At 38.3% G+C, this 20,091-nt stretch overlaps 1 long non-coding RNA gene across 1 annotated transcript in view; it reads right to left on the bottom strand.

Moving 5' to 3' along the window:
* Positions 1-19,736, bottom strand: part of LOC142409665 (uncharacterized) — a 63,250-nt gene extending 43,514 nt beyond the window's left edge. The window contains exon 1 of the long non-coding RNA XR_012775731.1: positions 19,710-19,736. This is a non-coding gene — a long non-coding RNA (uncharacterized LOC142409665). The remainder of the gene's footprint in view (positions 1-19,709) is intronic.
* Positions 19,737-20,091: the final 355 nt, after the last annotated feature.

The raw sequence follows: 20,091 nt of genomic DNA, 5'->3' as shown, positions 1-20,091 counted from the left end.
ATCCCACTAAAAAACCCACAATCTGCTAATGATAGTGTAATAATTTTCAATTTGAATCCCAAACACTTATAAAAAACCCAATGCAGCTGGCAAGAAATGCTTTTAAGTGTCCCGAATTTAAGGAAAAAACATAACTATCTTAGTGGAAATTACTTATGAACTTCATTCATGGTGGCACCATCTAGATTGCACTCATTAGAATACTTTCTAATATGTTCAAGTAAAATTAATATTAAAAAGTTCTGTCCTCTTAATTTCTGCTTTCTTCATCTCTTGTGATTTCTATAGCTAATGCTATAGAAAGTGATTCAACTCCTTGACCCGGTTTAAAAGGAGATGAGCACTAGACACAGTACAATAAAAAGCCAAGAGCTGACACGAGCTGAACTGCATAAAGGGTTCAGGAAACACAGGGTATTGCCTCCAATGATTAATTACTCTTTGTACACTGACAACACCCAAAGGCTGAAGTTGGCATTGGAGAGCTATTGTCCCAGGTGCTGTACAAACACTGAAGGATACACCCAACCAGAAATGAGTGAGATTTTGTTTTGCCATTTTCCCGGATGGAAGCTGGCCTTGTCCCAGGTAAGAGGTAGAACAATTGAAACTGACTTTTGCACTTTCTTGGAGTAAAACCAGGTCTATTCATGTATGATTATTGGTGATCTTACAGGAGAAGGCTCCTCTGAGCATCGCTGGCTTTGAATGCTCAGCAGCCGACTTCCCCATAGTTGGTCGTACGCTACTTCTCTCCTTCCTGGTTATCCTCAACAATGATGACTGTTCTCCATTCCCATTTTAATTATTTTTTCAAATCTTTCTCTCTCTCCACCAGACTTTAATCATCTTAGGTGACATCTCTCTAATTGAGAAACTCCAAAGCATAAATAAAAGTAATAAAATAATATTTACTGTTAATATACCGCCTTAAGACTTTTATCAATTAATTACAAACAACATAGAACATAATAGCCATTGCAAGTTATTGATGGATTAATTTTTTTTGTCCGAGTACAGGAGTTGGTTTACAGGCATTGGTCTTGGAGATCTTGGAACATGTAACATCTATATTAATCATGAAAATAGATCCCTAGGGTGGTCTGCAAAGGGCCTGTAAAAGTAATCTCAGTGTACATAAGCAACATGTATGTAAACTAACAGCAGAGCAACTGATTTTTTTTTCCTTGCTACGTATATGCAATTCAGAGAAAAAGATATAGTCAAAACAAGAAAAACAAAGCTTAAGCAGGTGGCAGGTTAAGTTCAGCTTTTTACTGTCCTAGGAAAATTGAATAAAACAGATAGTAACTGGACATTTTAATGCACCATCCAGCATCATTCTCAAGCAATTCTGTTAGGGACTAAGGAAATTTAGCTGACAGAGAAGGAACTAGGGACTGTATGCTTATGGTACCTAAATACAGAAAGCCCAAACACACTCCAAATCCAACAATTAATAATTAGGACAATATTCTGTCCTTTCAGTTCACAGTAAGTGGCACCACAAGTCATAAAGGAACAGGCAGAAGTTATATTACATGTCAAGAAAATTTAGAACTGCATGGCACCCTTCCCAGATAAGTATTGTCTTCAAATAACCAGTTTAAATGGTATAACCCTACGCACCAGCTTGCACATATACGCGCTTCCTATTTTAAAGCAAAATGTATCACAGTAATTCAAACTATTCTGTAATGCAAAGTAACTGGCCCTCATCAACATACAAACACATGCACTGGTCAACACATGGAAAGCTATCTTTGTAATTGCCAGGACAGAATTTCTTTGAATCTCTTCCATTATCATTCTTGTTTGCTTTTTGGTGGTCTCATGGGGCTGAGCAGCTGACCTCCCAACAGACCACCCGTATCCTTGCTGATTATTCTCTACCATGGTGATTGGCCTCCATTCCCACTGAATTGTTTGCCAAAGTTTCTCTCTACACCTGATACATCAAGTTCTTTCTCCTAGGAGATACGTTTATTGCTTCTCCCACATCTTCTTCCTGGTTGTTTTAAGAAAATTTTCCCTTTTTAGGGTTTGTGAGCATTCTGATGTGCAAAGCTTTCCTGCACAATGCTGTAGGTCTGTTTACTTTAATTTTCTCTTAACTGCGTGGTTTCATTAAAGGCAAACAAAATCCAAGCCTGATTAAACCCAAAGGAAATAAGTGATTTCCATTTGCTTCTGTGTGCTTTGGACTGAGCTCCCCAAGACCAATGTTAGTCTCTTTCTCAGTCTCTTTTGGGTGGGGTTTTCTTTGAAGGGTTATTACTGTAAAAGGGGTCTAATTGTAGACTATGTCATTTTTTACTTCACACTGCTGCATACATTTTCGTTAACATTCACATATTTGAAAACTGTTAAGTCAAAATTGCATATTATTTCTTTTATAATGACAAGGTATGCACATAATATGCAAAACCTGTGAGATACCAGTCACTGTTTACCTCTCATCTAAAACAAATCACCTTATTCACTTCAAAAGAACAGATTTCAAGCTTGGATCCCTTGAACCGAGCAGCTGATTGAATGAATGTATTTAATACTAATGGATTTAACTAACTAAGCAACCAGTGTGGCGTTTAGCCTTCTTAATGTGTTTCTATATCAGATGTCACTAATGGAATTTAGTGGATTTAATTCTCTCCTGCTTAAAAGCTTTTATTTATAATAGGTTTTCTGGGTATTAATGTTGTAAATTTAAATTATGGTAATTAGGAAAGTTTACTTTAATGTCCCATGAGTTCTATTGCTGTCTTCAATAATGCAACTACTTTTTGAGGGCTTCTTCCCCCTCACCCATGCAAGTAATACAAGAACAAAACCTGATCATGCCCAATGACTACCCAGAAACTCTTTCTTTGAATAATTATTAAGGCATGAAGTAAGATGGGAAAATAAGCTATCCAAACCTATTACATATCAGTTAAATACCACAGGATGATACTTTTCTGAAATTCAAAGGTTACCTAAGGCAATGAAGAACCCCTTGCCAACCTTTGTTTGGCAGGTGCAAACAATCTGGGCAGCTTGTTAGAACTGAAGGGATTAAAGAGCTGAGAAATTGGCCGATGGAGAATAACACTACAGGAGAGAAGCTTAAGTATTAGACCTCTAGGGAAATTATTTGAGAATGTCAGCATTTGTTGAAATTGAGCATTTATCAAAGGTAAATACATGTGCTCTTTAGAAATATCTATCTGATTCACAGAAAATTTATCTGTACATTGTCCTCAGAGGGACCTACTCTTTCAAAGCAGCACACTGAGGAGTTGTTAACAACAGAAAGCAGACCAAAGAAAGCATCGTGCCCCTCCACTCCCCTATTCCTACTGTGCTACAGGAACACCCAAGCTTTTCTTAATTTAACTGAAACACTCAAAGTAATGTTCTGCTGCATGTAGGCTTAAAAGAGAATTTGAAATACATTTCCATCTTCTGACCTGTTCCAATTTCTTAACACAATGTGAATCTTGGCACCTGTTGTCGTGTGCCTTTCAATGTCACTTTCTTTGCAACGATACCCCTGTATGAAAGGGAATGTAGTTAACTTAATTTCTCTTACTTAGGTTTTTCTTGGAAAATAGAATATCTCTCATTGCAAGCATTATATTTAACAAGTGTTCCAAAAAGTTGATAAACTCCATTAAAATAGAGTAGCAAAGAAACACACAGCTGAACTGTATCCTTAAATCATTTCACTACATCTAAGAAAACAACTAGAGAATTCAGCTTAGAAATCCATAGAGGCACAGCAACAATATTTTTTTTTTTTTTTTAATCTGAGAAACACTGTTGTGCAGGCACTTTAACCTTCTCCTGTACTAAGAAACAACTCAACTAAGCGCTTAAGAGCTTTATACAAGAACTGTGGGTGACAAAGAGGGCTACCTTAATGTTGTATGGCCTGTAATGGCTCACCTCTGCTTCACAGCATCCTCCCTCCGTCCACTTGTGGTATCACAACTAAAACAGCTTCCCAGCCGCTGTTATTTATTATCCAGCAAACTGAGGTAACTCAGTGCCAATTAGCCAATTATCTTAACACACCAACCTATGAGCTAATTCTGCCGCCAGCCAAATAAATGCCACAGCTCTCATTTCAACAACAACAAACTGCAGATTCATCCCAGCACATCCTCACAGCTCTTTGCTCTCATGAGTCATAAAATCACATAAAGAAAAAACAGTTGACTTATTCTAGCGAGCATCTTATGACTAGTGGTACTACCTCCTCTGAGTGCTGCTTGTGTGTTCATTTTGTGTGCAAAATTATCTCTTGAATTAAAGGCCCAGAAATGAGGTTATTAAGATTAATCTTCCGCCTATGTTCTTACTCTAGGAGTGTTAGCAGCACAGGGATCTCCAGGCAGCTTTTTCAATCTCCGTAAGCTCTTGACATATTGAGTTCACCTGAGCATTAGCAGCAGTTGCTCTTGTTGGCAGTTTCCTTCACTGTCAGCCTGGAGATCTGAACTCTCTTTTCATAGTAGAAAAACCCAATAGATTTCAACAGGGTTTCCTAAACAGGCTTTGGCCTGCATAGTGGTTAACCAGAAATTATGTGATGTCGTTTCCTGAGACTGGATGTGAATTTTTGTGATCAGCTTGGAGGAAGTAATAATGTACATTCTGGTTTTATGGATGTCTAGATAATGCATCTCAAATCAGTCCAACAAAGCAATAGATGTGGGCAAACCCAGGGAAGGAAGATTAGGATTTGTATTTTTGAAGGACATGACTTTGAGTTAATCTAGATAGCCACTGGGTTAAAATGAAGCCGGTTATCTGTATCTTCAGCTTCTCCCAGATGCAGATTTGTTCTTCTGCCATGACATCCGCAAAAGATAATATTTCATGATGTGCTCTCTGCTGCAATATGATTACTTTTTCTGCATTACCAGTAAGCGAGATAAGACAGATCATTCTGGTTGCGGTGACCAGCTGGGGGGCCTGGTTCTCCCCTAATGCCGGCAGGACTCATCGCCACGTGTCGGAGAACTCAGTGATGGAGCTCAGACACCTCGGTGCTTCGGCTAAGAGGTGCTGGAGGACAATGTTAATTCAAGAGATATTCTTTGCTGTTGTTTTTAAAGGATGCGGGTACTGTTCAGTTTTGAAAGGCAGCCAAAACACAGTGGGAGGTGAAGACTGAGAATAACAGACTGGGAAAATCACTTATTAACAGATACAATTTAGTAAACACATACACAACTGTAGAAAACTCCTGCACTATTACTGATGGATAATAAGGGAGCATGCCAGCACAGGTACGGTGTGTAATGATGTGGCACAAGATCTTGCTTTATTCACATTTACACAGGTGACTCAAAACCTTTTTTTTTTGTACAGCTTCAAATAATTCGGCAATATCCTTGACAAGGTTCAGTCTGTGAAGCCAGTTGTATTGGAACAAGGTGTTGGTGTTGATGATCCTTATTTTCTGTAAATTTGTAGAGTTTAATCAAATATAATACAATGGTACTGCACTAGTTAACCTCATTGGCTAAAATGGGTCATAAAAGTGTAGGTTTGTGTAAGCTTTCTTCACAGAAACGGTTTCACCCACAGAGACGATTATAGTGTTCTGTTTTTGGAAAGAGATAAGGAATTTATAGCCTAACAAATCTCCCTTCCCATAATTCCTGCTCCTTAATTCATCGGGAGCTTGATCTTCCCTCCCGTCCCCTGCACAGCACTGCCCTTCGCACACAGGTAACACCAGTTCCTCCCTGGGGAAGTTCATCCCAGCGTATACCTCCAAGCACACGGCCCTGGAGCCAGCCAAGGAAGAGAAAAGGGAGAACTTAGGCTGCCAGGGAGCAGATCTATTCGATAACTTCCAGCAGGAAAGTGCAAATCCTTATTTCTGCGTACGCAAAGAGCGTTGTCAAAATTGCCTTTTAGGTAATGTGCTGATAAACGTAATGGAGAGGATATCACACAGAGAAGTAAAGCCTACCATATGGCAAAAATCAGAAGACGCATGGGCTGTTCCCGCGTAAGAAAACAGCCTTTAGGCACACGTAACAAAATAAACGTGCAGCAAAACCGATCAGAAGCAGAAAGGAAAACAAGCTGTGAGTAAGTTCGAAGAGGCTCCTCAAGTATGCATGGCAAGAAATCAAAGGAGCAAAATAAGTTATCAGTCACCACAGAATGGCAGCTTTTAGCCTAGGCAAAAAACACCCCACAAAGAACAATTCACTATAAAACAGAGGTTTTATTGACTTACTAAATTAAAATCCTTTTCTCTGACAGCTCAAGAGATTTAAATGAAACAAAAATAAACAAACAAAAAACCACCTCAGGAAAAACGCTATTTGTTTATTTAGTGTGTTTGTGGTAGCTTCTAATTTAGAAGAGTTTCTTTGTCAGCTCTGTGGCAGCAATCTCCTCCCGGTATTCATCAACCTAACAGAGTGAAAATACACGGTGAGGAATCCCTCCAGTACTGCAGTATTGCAATATTAGCGATCACGGTAAACTATGTATGCTACCCAATTACAGACGGCCCCGTATGACTAGATGCCCAGCTCTCTTACATCAACACTTTCTGAAATGTTTCCACCTTTGGAAAACAATGAACTTTACTGGATGCATTAGTATGCAATATGCAATAGATATATTACCAAAGACGAAGAAACCGTATCCCAAATTCTTTATTACTGAGGTGTCAATTCACTTCCCAAATGCCACTGATGTAATACATCTAAGAATATTAGGCAACGAATAGGCAAGTTCTTGATCCTGTAAGTATGCTCGTTTTCTGGTGAACGCACATATTTTTGCCGTAACATAATTGTCACGGACACCTATGCACGTTACCACTATATTTAAATGATTGGGTTCAAAACTTAATATTATTGCTACAGTAAACAAAGGGGTTTGTTTAGCTCATTACTCACTCAGTTTATGTATGTCTGGAAAAAAAAAATCTGAGCTCCACTGTTCATATGTCATGAAGCCTTAAGCAAGGAGTAGCCACCTCAGCTATACTATTTGTGTATGTTCCTCCTGCAATGAGGGGAGGCCGACACCTCCAGGAGGTGAGCAATCCCATCCAGTCTTTAAATACTTGAGATGGGTGATATGAATTTCCCTCTGGAGCATCCTGTATCTCAATTGCCTGTGGAGGGATCCCAGATTAACTAGCATAGATTACTTCGGCCCAGCTAATATTGCTTCTATCATCTTTACTTACATGGGGCCGCAAGTTACAGTGCTCATCACAACTGCAATATTTTCACAGGAAGTACTTAAGACATTTTTGTATTTTAAAGAGCATCGTCTTTGAAAACAACATACCTCCTACTCTTATTAAATGTTTCCTTCTTAAGCCTTATTATTAATAATGTGAGCAAAATTATTTCAATATTGCAAAATCCTTCTTTTACAGAAGTAGCTGGAATGAAGGTCTTCCAAATAAGATGGATATCTAACAAATATTTTAGGGCCCATACATATAAAATACTATCTTAATGCTTCAGCAGGCTACCATGTTAGTTATGCAACAGTATATTGACAATAATGCAGAATGCCACAGTATGAAGGGAGTATAAATAGCAACTTACTAGTTTGATCTCAATAAAAAATAAACTGAAAAATATAGAGAACTCTATCACCTTGGCTTCTGCATGTGTATCTCTATCACCTTGGCTTCTGCATGTGTATGTATGGAGGTATAGTCTTGTTTTTCTAATTACTTTCCTTTTTACCCCTCTCAAATACATGCAGATTTTTCATTAATTAGCACAAACAAAAATCAAGTGCAAGTCTGAGCAATTATACATTACAGGTTTCCTGCAAATGCTGCTGAACAAGACAAGTTTGTGTTTGTATCTGTGTGAAAATGTGTTATATACAGTTACTACTTATCTAAAGTCAGCTAGAAATATATACTATTTTATTCCAAGTTATATAACAAGCTAGAGCAGCAATTGGTGATTTTTTTCACTTCATTAAAGATACGAGATAGATATTCTGCATGGCTGCACTCAGACTACACATTCTGTAATGTCCTGGACCCATTGGAGTCAATGGCAGAGTTATAGATTATATAATCTTCAAATAATAAACCTCAGGGACCAGGATCCAATTACGGTTGATGCTTTTCCTCTAATATCACAAGAATCTGTACAAAACTGCTGGTATAGCAGAAAGGGAAATAACTGGTCACAATTTTTTAAACTATAGATTAAAGTAGTTAGTTTTGTTACAATATGTATCTGTTTTCTGAAAACAAAGCAGAACAGCATCCGTGCGCTTCCATTTAGATAGAACTTGGCATGCTTCAACCTAATCTATTAATTTGTCTGTGTGATAAGGTAGAGAAGATTTTCAATACTTATAGAAAGCATTGAAAATACAGATTCAATTTGCTAAATCATAAAGCGACATTCTTAAAAAAAAATCTCGCTGCTTCGGTTTTCCCTTTTCCCCCATCCCATGAGCACTGACAGTCATAATTACTATTGAATATACCTATTTCTAGGTGCTGCCAATGAGACCAGTGGTTCGAGAAGAAGAGAGCACACAGCTACGAGGAAGCACCAGAGCTGGGTACCACGTGTAGAAGGAGCAGAGGATGAGTAGAAGGTCACAGTGAAGCACGATCACGAGACCTGAAAAAAGAGACATAGAAAATGTAGCATTGGCTTGAAAAAAAACCTTAGTGGAAGTGTAAACAACATGGTTAGTGCTTTAAAAAGGACAAAAGCATCTGTCACATGAAAGCCAGTTAAAGTTACATATCTTATTTAGCCTCACGAAAACAGTTGCTGCAGATCCCACAGGGATACTTTATTTGTGTTATTAGGAGAGAGATCAGATTTCATAATACCGTTTCCTCATAATTGATAGAAAAGAACATTTTAATGTTTAATTATTGCCCCAGGCATGAAGAAAGATTGAAAGTATGCAGCTTTCTTAGGCTTTAACTTTGCCATCCTAACTTTTGGGGACACAAGAGGTCATGACCTATTCTGTTGAGGCCTCTTCCAAACTGGATCTATTACCTATGATTCATGGTTCTTTCCTTAGCTGTTTCTCCTTAACGGAGGGACATCATTAACCCGCTTAAGGGTTTCTGAACACTATCTTGACCACACAGGTCTTCAACAAGAGCTAAGGGATTGTCTATTTACTGTATGCCCCAGCTCTGCCATGTTTCTTTTAGGATCTGCTCCTAACTCTACTTCCATTTCAGGCTTACCAGAGCTTTGGGTTTTCTGTGGAAAAAGGATCTACATGTGGTTCTTCCCCTCAGGACATACAAGCAGTTATTGTGACCTCCGAATTCCGTCCAGGTTTCCAAATACTCAATAACTCTCATTAATATTGATCAAAAATATACTGTTCAAACTGTATATTTACTTTGTATTAAGTATGTATATATCATACTTAAAACTGTTCAAAAATGTGTCGGCACCAGCTTTGAGGACTGCACTCTGCATTTTGCTCCAGCGGTTCCACCATCCATGGTGGCTCCATGTGTGGCAGAGTTTTGTGTCAGCTGCCTTTCCACTAAGCCACCACTCATCTCTTCCAGGTAATGAAGAAACCGTACTTGGACAAGCAGATCCTGGACTCATCAGCAGCAGGTGCTGTTCACCTCTATTGTCACTCCCACATTTTCAAGCTTTGGCCTAATGGTGCCCAGTTAACCGGTGTCATTACTGCCAGAGGCAGCGCTGTCACCTTCTGACTCCACCATACCTTCGTTTGCTCGTCCATACTCCCAAGCTACTGGAAGCTGTTAGGTTTTTCTCCATGAGAGGCCACAAAACCAGTCAGCCAACCTACATCTTCCCATATCCAGAGTATTTTCAGGCACTGAAAGTGTTTTTCTGATAAAATTAAGTGCTAAGCCTCAATTTTTCAAGGTGATTCTCCTCAAGAGGACATTAATTTCAGAAAGCATTACACAGCTAGAATAGTTAATCACTCTGAAAACTTAAGTATACCTTTTTCCAAAAATGGTTTTAGAAACCAACCTTGCTGTTGCACCTTCAGCAGTACCTTTGTTATTGGGTCTGTGTTAAATAGCAGCTTGCTGCGAAGTCAGCTGGGCTCCTTGTGCAGTGAGGAATTCTGCCGCATGAATAAATAGAGCTGATACAACTATTTTTTTATTTGCCTGTATTTCCATACTGCCTATGTCCATTTTGTTGTTATTGAATGTGTCTAAAATTGCACCACGGCCATTTAAAAGGGGGAAAATTGTATTATTTTATCCAGAAAACTAAAGCTGGTTGTTGGAAAGATTACTTTTGATGATTTTTAAACAATATAGCTTGCAAAGTAATATGTCGGCTTAACACTCTTCTTTTCTTTAGAAGATCATTTTATTTCTGATTTTAGTTGGGTTAGTACAGTTTACCTAAAATACTTGAAGCCTCTTCAAGACAAGTTCAGTTTTAAGGGTCTAGAGCTATAACATTTTTGAATTAAATTTTCCCTACTCCCTAAATGAAAATACTGATCTAAACGTTCAAAACACTAGCTGATGTCTGCCCATCAATTTTCTCTACCAGTCTTCCTGGAAAAATGAAGCTTATTTCTACTAGACCATGCATAATACCATCTTCAGAAACAAATTGGAAAGTTAATAGGAATGTGCAAATGTTAAACTGCATGTAGCGATGAGAAAAATACCTGATAAAATGGTCAGTTTGTAGCCGTCTCTTTGCTGGCTCGAATAAACCATTACTTCTTTATAATCTTGATAATTTTACTTTACTCTGTTCTTAGAAAAATGGAATTCTTCTTGGCAATGTGCAATTCAGTCATAATCGTGCCGTTTCAAAAGCCCAGCAAGGCAGCATTTGAAGCCTCCCAAGTAAGAAAAGGATTACACATTCGCATAGATCATACTGCTCCATTTTCATCAGTCAAAATGATGAGGAAAAAAATGGTGAGAGCCCTAAATATGGCTCATTGCATTTTTCTTTTCATTATGCTTTAAAGTTATCTATTACAGTGCTTGCCACCCTCCCTATGAGAAATTAAGAATATATGCATTCATCATGCTTGGAGCTAGAAACCAAGATAGAATAAATACACTGTCATGAAGAAAGCAGCAAGCTGCTAGAACATAAAATACTAATGCAGGTGTTCACGTTCTTTCATAGAGGAGTTGATATCGTGTTATTTTGACCCATTATCTTGTATAGTGTAACCAAATTCATTGATACTGGAATATCTAGCACTGGCTACATGAAGTGTCAATAGAAAAACAGAGCTGTAATTAATGAAGAGGAAAGCGATTATCAGCAGCAAATCAGGTACTTACAGCATGGCAGCAAACTGAGCGCTCCAGAACTGACTTCTACGTCTCCCACAAAATCAAAACTCAAGGCACTACTGACTCTGTACAAACCAGCCTGTTTTGAAGTGTTTTTACCGCAGGTTTCACACCGACAGGATGCAGTGATCATGCTGCTATTTAGCTCATTGAATTAAGCTACTTTAGAAAAGACTGCTTCCAGGGCTGCTGGAGACTCAGAATCAAACCCGGATCAAATTCAGATGCTGAAGTCCTCTTATTTCCTAGACACCACCTGGAAGATTGTTGGAGGGAAAGAGGATTCGAACTTTTAAGTTGTATATTTTGCTGGAGGTGTTTTGCACAGACTTGTACTGCTATGTAACTTCATAGAGAAAATTTTTATTATTATTACTTCAAGGCTGTATTAAAGTTCACTAGAACTTAGGGATAAAAACCAGTTTTAATATCTAATATATTCATGTTTTTATAACAATCCGGTTTTAATATCTAATATATTCATGTTTTTATAACAATGTCATTGTGTTCCTCAAAGAAACACAAAATGGATAGTATGGTCTGCAATTATTTTATGTGATTACTCTTTCAGCAAAATAAATTGATCAAAAAATGTTCTTTCATATCGCCATTCCAGTGTAAACGTGGTTATTGTTAGTGTCTCCTTCCGTCAGCTGCATTCGACATTTGTGTATTGCACACACAACCAGCTAGCATTTACTGAACAGAATTTGCAGGAGACAGAGATACTAACGTGTCTGTATCTTTATGACATTATCTATGGGTAGGAGCTCTAACAGCGTGTGTTACCAGACAACTGGAAAAGAGCTGCCAAATACTCTGCCCCGGAGCTGCTGTAGAACAGCAACTAGCAATAAGCTGAGGCACCATCAAATACTGACCTCAGTCCCTTAAATATAGATTACAGTATGAGCACTGCCATAATTTTGATCCAGGTTTAAGAATAATTGTGTTCAATGAACACTACATTTGACAATAGATCAAGGAAATCTCTGGAACAGAGAATGAATTAATCATGGCCCTGTAGAGAGCAATAATGCATAACCCAGTGAACTTCTCCGTCTTTATTTTCCTCATTGTTCTCTCCAAAAACTTTAATGTTGACTCTATTCATTATTTTAGTAACTCCAGTTGTCCACTTGAGTATGCTACTAAGTAGAGTTATGTTAACTACATAGAAGTAAGAAGAAAGCTTTTATTAACCCGTCCATGCTTTTACGGACTATTCTGGCTGAACACTGATTCATTAATCATCCACTAATTCCTCCTCATTCTTACATCCTGCTTATTTTCCATGAAGTGTTTGGAACTTTGGCAGGCAATACTTTGCTGTATGATTTACAATCATACATGTTATGCTGGACTCAAATAAGGTAGTCCAGTAATGCAAGCACATTGCAAAACCGAAATCCTGTAACTCTCCTCTGTAGCCATCTGTACCTTTCCTTTCTTAAAAAAACAATCAAAGTGGAGTCTCCTTGGTAGGAGAAGGGAGAGCAGGTAAATTCAGAACTTCACTTTCTTGTTATGCTAGCATGGCACATTACGCAAACCTTACCTTCTCCCACGGAAATTGTTCAGGATTTGGAGTACTTTCTGGACAGAAAAATCAAACAAAAAGTAACAGTGACACAGTAAAATTGCCCTCGTCCTCTTTGAGGTACAGTGAGATACCATTGCACGCGTCACTTTTCGGTCACCATTGAGATCAATATGTGTTTCCTAATTTTATGCTGCTTGATGTCACTGTTAGAGTAATGGTACACAATAGACAATAGGCAAGGTCAGCTGGGGTCAATATTTGCTTGGTTTTTTCCTCTTTAAATTCAGGGATAAAGGACATACCCTATCCTAAATAACCTGACACTACCATGGGAAAACAAAGGTGAAGTGTTTCACTGATAATTTCTTGTATTGCATCCCTGGCAAAATTGTCTCTTTGCATTTAGTGATGACTAATACTATGTTTTTTGGAAATTACATTAACAAAAAATTCCCACTTTTTTAATTTTATAAAAGCCTCCCAAACTGAAATTACCTATCTTTCTATAATTTCCTTCCTTTTTATTCCTGCTCTGCCTCATTCCCATTTTTCTTTGGTAATATTAGAAAAATGGGAAAAGAACATGTGTAGGGAGGAACATCCACACCTTGGAAACATCTTTACATATAAGAGAGAAGAAATATTTCAGGCCTATTGTGGAAAAATAAGAGGCTGGGTTTTCTATATTTTTTAAATGAAAAGTATCTATTAAATGTATTCATTCTTTTTTTCAGATATTACTTCTGCACAGCATTTAATAAAAAATTTGTAATAATGACACCCACACAAAACATTAGTTCACTTTCACCCATTTTAAGTGCTTAACTATCATGATCCAGTAATATTTTTTTACAGTAATATTTTTTTTAATATTTTCATCCCCTTATTTCCCTTCACTTTTTTTCACTTTTGTAGTTTTCCTGGCTTCTGCCATAAGGAACAAGCAACACTACAAAGGTATTAAAGACTGGTTTTGTAGCTTTTCTTTAAGCAATAAATTATGTTACCTTATAACTAGTCTATAATAAAGAGATTTGTGACCTTGTTTCCCTGAGTCCAAACTGCAGATAATTTCCATAAGCATCTCAAGTATACTTTGAGTTACTCCTTACTAAATTAAACATTGATTTTTTTCTTACATTATTAACTTTATTCCTTTTTTATTTATTTTTTATGTAAGAAGGAACACATTTTCTACTAACGAAAAAGCACACATGACATATATCACAGTTTTTTGATTTTTTTTTCCTGAAGCTTGGCATTTTTCAGGATCCATGGTTGCATTCAAGGATAGTCAATGATTTTTAAGAACTTTAAATTTAAAACATTTTTAAGGGATGTCACTCAATACCATTCTAATTAATTTTATTTTCTCATTAGAAGTCTAAAGTAGTTCATGAGCCTTTATTTTGCATTTATGTAAAAAACCAGATCCTCAGTTGTTGTAGATCAGGTTGCTTTTACCTGGAGTGAACAGATTTTGTTGCTTTATACCAAGTTGAAAGATCTAGCCCTCATATTTTAACATTCCTTTTTAACAGAAAAAAAGCATTTATAGCATTTATATTATATGAACGTAGCTTCTACACACAAAATGAATATACTGCCTAGATTGACAGAATTGGGTTATTTTTAGGGAAGATTCAAAACAAGATGACTGCACAATGTAAAAGCAGCAACAAACCAGAACGGTTGTCCCTCTTTTTCTCGAGTGGGACTCCCCTTATCTTTAATACCAAGGGCAGATACTTTACTGTTTAGAAAAATCCTTTGTGACATATGAATATTATAGGCTTATCACAGAGTCCAAAGCTCTCTGTTTTAAGCCAGAGAAGCATGTGTAGCTCATTCATTTCCATAAGCCACATAAACCCCTCTCCTACTGGGTAAATTAGGAGTTCCTAAAATTGCTGTATTATTGATGGCAGAATAATAATTTAGAGTCATTTACATAACACATATAACACCGTTCTATCTTGTAAATTATGTGTCACTGAGATGCCTAGCTCTGAAGCTGCAGTCAGGGAAGCCCGTCAGTTATGACCGTGAACCTTGGCTCCCTGGACACTGAGGATGCTGTTACTTCTCTCAAATTGCCTTTTAATTGGTGGGTAATGTTTGAGTATGCATAATACTTGAATTTCAGTGCAAAAGAAAGCGTAGTCATGTATTTGCTACCGCTGGAAGTTTTCATTAGGGGCTCCATAATATGTCTATCCCTCTTTTTAAACTCATTTTTTATATATAGATATATAGATACACACACACACACACATACACGTGCTTAGTCTTTTCCAGGAAGGCAGGGCTTCATCTCCCATAACAGTTATATGGGAAGACGAACTCTGAACGTCCCTCCTTCCCCCAGCTTTTATTGCCGAGCACGATGTCCTATGGTGTGGAATGTCCCTTTGGTCAGTTGGGGTCAGCTGTCCCGGCTGCACCCCCTCCCAGCTTCTTGTGCACCCCCAGCCCACTCGCTGGTGGAGCAGCGTGAGAAATGGCAAAGCCCTTGATGTGTAAGCACTGCTCAGCAATAACTAAACCATGTTGCGTTAACACTGTTTTGGTCACAAATCCAAAACAGCACCATCAACAACGGTCGTTCATGCTGAACCGTTATCTGAGTTAATGCGTTAACGTCATGTTTGTGATACCAAACAAAAATCTATTTGCTGCTTAACAAAAATCAATGTATTACTAGATGTTATAGTATGATTGATAAACGCGGTGTTAGACACTGCTACACAGAAGATGGTCCTAGTAAAGTGAATTTAATAGTCAAGTCATGATGAAGGGAATTACACTGACAGGTCAATTGCTCCAAGCTCATTAGAGGCAAATTCCAAATTACCTGGAAACATCTTCCAGGTAATAGAGATGTCTCTTCCTACAGACCCATTACTTGTATTTGCAGTTTAAGGGTTTGGGGGTTTTGGGTTTTGTTTTTTGCATTTTTTTTTTATTTCAAGAAATAAAGAGCGCAAAATACCTTTAAGATCAAGGAGACCCCTCAGCCACACTGGTGTCGTGATCTAGAGAAGCTATTCACAGCCCGTTGGCACACCCAGCAAGGATGGGAAATCCTGGATCAGCTCTTCTCACATCTACGGCATGTAAAAGAGGTCTAGCTGAGGGACATCGATACCACTAGCAAGGAACCTGGCTGGTGGGCCATGTTAAATAGATTTCTCAATTATGCTGATGTCTTCATTAAGTGCCTGGGACAAGTAAATGACACCGAGATCAGTGAGGTAAGGTTATAAACTCCCTGAATCAGAACAAAGCAAGCCATCCATGGGGACGTATGCCTCCCAGGAGCAAGGGATCTCATCTCTCTAGCACTTCTCTGGCTAAAAGACTCAGGCCATTCCTTCACTGCCCAGTAAAATGGAGGTGAGAACTCCTGGAAGCCTGCACAAACCAAGGCTAAATACTCTGTGAGAAGGTCTAGGTACACCGTGTTTCCCAGTTGTTTGCAAGGCTGCTCTTGCTCCACATCCCAACAGACATGGCTTCCCACCAGCGACCCAGGAAAAAACATTTCAACGGTTACTTGAGCCTTGCTGATTGCTACAGATTATTTTCTAAATTGCTAATATATCCCATTAATACACTGCTTTCTGTTCTGGTACGCGCCCTGCTTCTTCTCAAGGAGATCTGTAGCCCGTGGAATATTTACTTGTCAACGTAAGGAAGGATTTACTGAAATAAATACCAGTTGGTTCTTTCTTCTCCATGCAGCTTGTCTGCTTAACACAGCTAATACAGAACATTGGGATACATTGACTTAATTTGCACTTGACAAAATACAAATATATATGATTATGTTTGACTGTATTATGTTGCTAATCAGTGTATTCAAGATGGCTGCATGCATATTATAATAAACTTCCATTTATTATGTATGTGCATGAACTGTATTAAGTCAATACATTGCCTAATTGTGTAGGCAGGAACTAATCTTCCCTGTTATTACACATGTTGCTACAGTTTACTATGACAGAAATAGCTTTTACTTTGAATATTTCTGTAATAGGATAGATTAACAAAGCACTACAATCCCATGAAAGACATCAATGCACTGGGATTAATTTGCTAAACTCATATTTTTCCTCTTATTAGAAAAAACAACTATATTAACATTTAAATACCTTGTTTCATCTGCATATCAGAAGGCTGTTGTAGTCACTCATGTTTTCTGCATCTGTCAAACCTGTACTCTTAGCAAAAATCAATTCATTTTTAACAAAATCCTAACTGTAGCAATTAGAGTTCTAAAGATAAGAATATTACATTCCTCAGGAGAAGCTGAGGCATATTATGTTAATTTGTTTGTCTGTCTCTATATAGGGACACTTGCCTTTAATTAAGTAGATAAGATAAGTTTTAATGAACTCTTTCTAAAATATGAAAATTGTGATTTAGTTTTAATAAGAGAAAATTTGATGCTCAGCGCATCCTCGGCAGTGTTATTTAGTCCAGACACTGTAATAACTTTTCATTTGAAGTGACAATCTTTATACAATCTGCTTATTTACCCTGAAACATTAGTCCATGAGAGGAATTTAATCCCTTTTCAGAAAGTGAATGTAAGCTCCACGTGTCAGCTAAGTCTCAAGCCTGCAAGTACAGATGTACATAAATTTTGTGCTGGCTTTTGGCAGCAGGGAGAACATAACCCATATTCTATGCAGGGAAAAGAAACTATAGGTAGGGTACTGTCATTTCTGTCCTAAAAATAACAACTCTTGATTCTCAGCACAACTAGTTAGTTTGAATGCAGCACTGAACTAATTCCAGTTCCACGGTGATTTAATTAGTGCTACAAACAGAATCACATCGTAATCTGTGACATGTTGCACTGTGCAGTGTGGACATTCCCTCCGCTGCCAGACTAATACAAAAAAAAAAAAATCCACCCCAAATGCTGAGAGAGAAAAGAAAGAAATCTGATTAAAATTGTGACAGGATACGTCTGCAGACATAATTTTAAACATGCATGGTACAGGGTGGGGAATGTTACTTGAAACAAAGGAACTGAAAACGAAACAAATGCTGTTACCGCGGTGTCACAGGTACGAGGCATCTGACACCTGAGTGCAGTCCTGCAGAACTAGGGATGCTCCAAGCAGAGGAGGGACCATCCATAAAACGCAGGATCCCACCTTACAAGTGGAACTGCCGAGAAAGAGACCTCTCATCGGCATGAGCAGAAAATACAACAGAATAGCATAGTTCAGTTGGAAGGAACCTACAACAATCACCTAGTCCAACTGCCTGACCAATTCAGGGCTGACCAAGTTGAAGCATGTTATTAAGGGCATTGTCCAAATGCCTCTTAAACATTGACAGGCTTGGCAGAAAAAAAGCTGGTAAGCCAGCCATTGAGAGATGAAACAAAACGTAGGCATTCTGGTGCCAATGATGCAGAGAACACAAGAAAGATGGAAGCAAAGTACAATAACAGACAGGATTTGAGCAGGGGACTAACCTTATGTCCCAGTGCTGCAACTGCCTGAGGAAGAAAAAGTAGCTCCACACAACTTTGTTTAGATGACAGGGGCATCTAATCAAGAGAAAAACACTTACGGTATGACTCAAGTAAATCTAATGAGTTAAAGTACATGAACTTGAGGAAAAACCACCCCTCCCCTTACTAGGTCGTGAAGGGGAACAACAAACTTCATTCCAGCTGGATTCCAGCAGCACGGATGAAGTGCAACAGAAGACAGGTACTATGACAAGTCCTCATTATCTCCAGCAAAATCAGTTGGAAGATTGTAAAAAACCCACATTATTAATGCAAAAATATTCTAAAACACCAAGAGATGTCAATGCTTCTTGTTTACTATGGCACACCGGCATGTCATCTATTGTTATGCTATTGGAAAGTACAACGTAGAAATTGAGTGTCACACACCAGCTTAGGTTTGATGTGACAAAAGAGTGAACACAGGCACTGTTAGCTTTGTCTAGTGTTCTCATTGACTCCAAAGCCAACGTTAAATCCATCAAGACCCACATGTGTAGGCCATGGAACTATTAAAATGCAGAGTTTCATGACTTCTGCTAGACTTTCCAGAGGGAAAACCAGAAAACCTACAAAGCAGTGAGAGGTCCATACTATTCATTCCATTTAAAGTAGATAGAAGATTTTTATTTAATCAGTCTGCCTAATATTACAGGGATCTATGCAAATCCAAAACTATTGCAAACAAAAAGAAATCACAGCCTGCTACCAATAACTGCACACGTACTAGCAGCTTCAACGTGCCTGCTGTTTTGTGGTCAAGAATGAGTTTTTGCACATTGAATGATGGGTTCCTCCCAGAAGTTATTAACAGTTGCCAATGTTACAGGCAAAGCACATCATCCAGAATATATTGTAAGGGACAGCAGGACAGGAAAAAAACCCCAAACTATTGTTTATTGACATGCTATCTAATTGTTGTATTTCAGATGGGTCTGTCAACCCTTGCATCAGCCCAACTGTCTAAGGGGCAGGCTGAAATTCTGGGCTCTGCCGTGGTCTCTAGACAAATCAGCGAACAAAGTAGGTAGTCACAGGAGGAGATAACTTCCTATCAAGACAGTGATGTGGAAAAAGTCAATTTCCCTGAAAGGGACTGAGGAAAATACAGCAGGTTTGTGCTGTTACATCATGAGAGAAAGAAACTTCACATCTGAACACAAAGGAAGGCCTGAGACAAATGAAGGTTTATGTCTTTTGGCAGGTCTGATCACTTCAAAAGTGGAAGGTGTGTAAAACCTCAGCAGCGTCTCAGAGATGCCATTTCTTTCCCACACCTCATAAATAACCCAAGTACATTACTCAGCCTAGCAGTGGCTCACCTTTTCAGGATGATTTTACCAGCAGGATGGCTGGTAAAGCTGTTTGGCAAGGTGCTCTGCATCTCGGGGGGCTGCAAGGTGTCTTCTGTCTTGCTGAATTCAGTGCTTATACATAGCTTTCCATTCTCTTTTTTAAACAAAAGGCCCAGCAGATACTGAGCATTTTTCATATTAGATACTTAAATGAAATAGTAGGAGAAGGCAACCAGATGTGGCATATAGCCAGCCTATCTATTCCAGTATGCCAGAGGGGACAGAGGGAGGCCACCTTCCCTGTCGCATGCCACCTTTTGGGACATTCTGACCATATTCAATAAGGGCAAACTGTTTTAAGAAAAAAGACAAATGAGAAGACAACAGCCAATATTTTGGTTTAAATATT

This window comes from Mycteria americana, chromosome 5 (genome assembly GCF_035582795.1).
Source record: "Mycteria americana isolate JAX WOST 10 ecotype Jacksonville Zoo and Gardens chromosome 5, USCA_MyAme_1.0, whole genome shotgun sequence".
NCBI lineage: Eukaryota > Metazoa > Chordata > Aves > Ciconiiformes > Ciconiidae > Mycteria > Mycteria americana.
Note: the sequence above shows the minus strand (reverse complement) of the source record. Positions and strands in the feature narration are given on the sequence as shown.